This window comes from Engystomops pustulosus, unplaced genomic scaffold (genome assembly GCF_040894005.1).
Source record: "Engystomops pustulosus unplaced genomic scaffold, aEngPut4.maternal MAT_SCAFFOLD_533, whole genome shotgun sequence".
Taxonomy (NCBI): Eukaryota; Metazoa; Chordata; class Amphibia; order Anura; family Leptodactylidae; genus Engystomops; species Engystomops pustulosus.
Genome location: NW_027285412.1, coordinates 29993 through 32500, shown reverse-complemented (window position 1 = coordinate 32500; position 2508 = coordinate 29993). Strand labels below are relative to the sequence as shown.

The 2508-nt window shown below is 63.5% G+C and overlaps 1 non-coding gene across 1 annotated transcript in view; it reads right to left on the bottom strand.

Moving 5' to 3' along the window:
- LOC140111655 (18S ribosomal RNA) overlaps positions 1-87 on the bottom strand; it is a 1884-nt gene extending 1797 nt beyond the window's left edge. Inside the window, exon 1 of the ribosomal RNA XR_011852171.1 lies at positions 1-87. This exon is cut by the window's left edge and continues 1797 nt beyond it. This is a non-coding gene — a ribosomal RNA (18S ribosomal RNA).
- Between the last annotated feature and the right edge of the window lie 2421 nt (positions 88-2508).

Genomic DNA, 2508 nt, shown 5'->3' with positions numbered 1-2508 from the left:
GTTTCACCGTAAAGAATAGTCAGTACTTAGACATGCATGGCTTAATCTTTAAAACAAGCATATACTACTGGCAGGATCAACCAGGTAGCCGAGCTCTGAGGGGTAGACTCTTGGAGTCAGGCTCCGTGAGCTAATGGGAACGCTCGTTGCTGCTGCTGCTACCGCAGCGCTTCTCCGCCGCCGGAGAAGACCTCGCAGACAACATTGGATGGAGCTTAGGGCAGGGGGGCAAGAAAGATGCTCTCGGTCCCTTCCAAGGACCCGAAAAAGCCTTCCCTTCCCCTCCCTCTCGCAGTCGCTGGCTTTCCCCACTCAGTTCAGCCAAGAAGTGGCGCTCGACTCTCACCTCCATCAGCACCTCCGAAGCTCGGACAGCTCCTGTAGGCTGCGCATAGAAGGAAAGCATTGGACGCTCAACTTCAGCACCTCGAGTGTCGGACAGCTCCACCACCACCTCTCCACACTGTTAAGCGAGAGAGACGATAGGAGCCGTCGCGACGTACCCATGCAGCGCCGCCCGCCAACGCACAGAGGAGCGGAGGGGATCGGGCGCCAGGTCCGGGGGAAGGCTGGGAGGGAAGCTACGGCGCTGCTACCCAGCTTTCAACCCTGCGGGACCGGTGCTCCGCTCCTATCGCTCCGGCGAACAGGGTCCGCTACGCTTTCAACACCAGCGCCCGGCAGAGGGCTTGGAGAAGGCTCGCGCGGATCCTCGGTTCGGATCGCCTGGCTTCGCGGGAGCGGCCTTCGGCTAGGGCCGACGACGGCCGGACCGAGCAGATTTGGACCGGGGTGCGGGGCGAGTACCTGCCTCTCTCACGAAGGGAGTGTCACCGGTAAGAAGCCTCTTCCCACGTCTGCTTGCCGACTTACGCTCGCCCCGACGAGAGGCCCAACCGAAAGAGTGGAAAGGGGCAGAGATTTCCAGGGTCGCCCCACCAGGGATGCAATACCCCAGTGCAGACAGTCGGCCCTGCCCCGAACCTACTCGGTGGTTTGAAGGTTAACCTCTTGGGGAAAAGCAGCGATTCGCCTCGCGGTGCGTGCCTCCGCGGATCTAAACCCCCTCGATCGATGTGGGGCCAGAGGACCCCTTTTCCCCGTACGAAACTGTCAGCTCACCATGGGCTCGACGTCCGTGGGTCGGGGAGTTGAGCGCTTACGCGCGGCGGGACCTTATAACCTGCAGCGGCTGAGGAGCGAAGATTTCCAGGGTGGGCCCCCGGGGATGCCATACCCCGAGCAGCCTGTCGGCCCCGCTCCTAGCACGCTGGCAAGCAATGGAGTCTTCCCCGCGGCAGCCACCGCCCTCGCCCTAGCCTCGCCGTCGGTCGATGAAGAACGTCGTTCGCCCTCCTCTGGCTCGGGATTTGGAAACGGCCTGGCCTTCGCCTACTCCGTCGGGCAACTGCCTTCCGCCAGCCCCTTCCCTCGAATCCCCTTCTTCCATTTTAGACCCGATCAGGGGATTGGTCAGCCCAGCCCTGGGGTAAGAAGAGGGGTTGGGGTCGGTTCGGCTTCGGGTGCCCCGCTCGGCCAAAGTTTCCCCTCGCTTTGGAAGCACGCGAGGTCGCGGAGGGTGTCGGGGTTATTTTTTCGGCTCCCTGGCTTCGCGGGAGCGGCCTTCGGCTAGGGCCGAGGCCGTCCGGCCCGCGCAGATTTGGACCGGGGTCCGGGGCGAGTACCTGCCTCTCTCACGAAGGGAGTGTCACCGGTAAGAAGCCTCTTCCCACGTCTGCTTGCCGACTTACGCTCGCCCCGACGAGAGGCCCAACCGAAAGAGTGGAAAGGGGCAGAGATTTCCAGGGTCGCCCCACCAGGGATGCAATACCCCAGTGCAGACTGTCGGCCCTGCCCCGAACCTACTCGGTGGTTTGAAGGTTAACCTCTTGGGGAAAAGCAGCGATTCGCCTCGCGGTGCGTGCCTCCGCGGATCTAAACCCCCTCGATCGATGTGGGGCCAGAGGACCCCTTTTCCCCGTACGAAACGGCCGGCTCACCATGGGCTCGACATCCGTGGGTCGGAGAGTTGAGCGCTTACGCGCGGCGGGACCTTATAACCTGCAGCGGCTGAGGAGCGAAGATTTCCAGGGTGGGCCCCCGGGGATGCCATACCCCGAGCAGCCAGTCGGCCCCGCTCCTAGCGCGCTGACGAGCAATGGAGTCTTCCCCGCGGCAGCCACCGCCCTCGCCTCGCCGTCGGTCGATGAAGAGCCGAGTTCGCCCTCCTCTGCTCGGGACTCGGAAACGGCCTGGCCTTCGCCTACTCCGTCGGGCAACTGCCTTCCGCCAGCCCCTTCCCTCGAATCCCCTTCTTCCATTTTAGACCCGATCAGGGGATTGGTCAGCCCAGCCCTGGGGTAGGAAGAGGGGTTGGGGTCGGTTCGGCTTCCGGTGCCCCCGCTCGGCCAAAGGTCCCCTCGCTTTGGAAGCAGAGGGTGCCGGGGTTATTTTCGGCTTGACGCCTAGTCCGGTCCCTGCCGGTTCCCGTGGAGGCCCGCGGTCAAA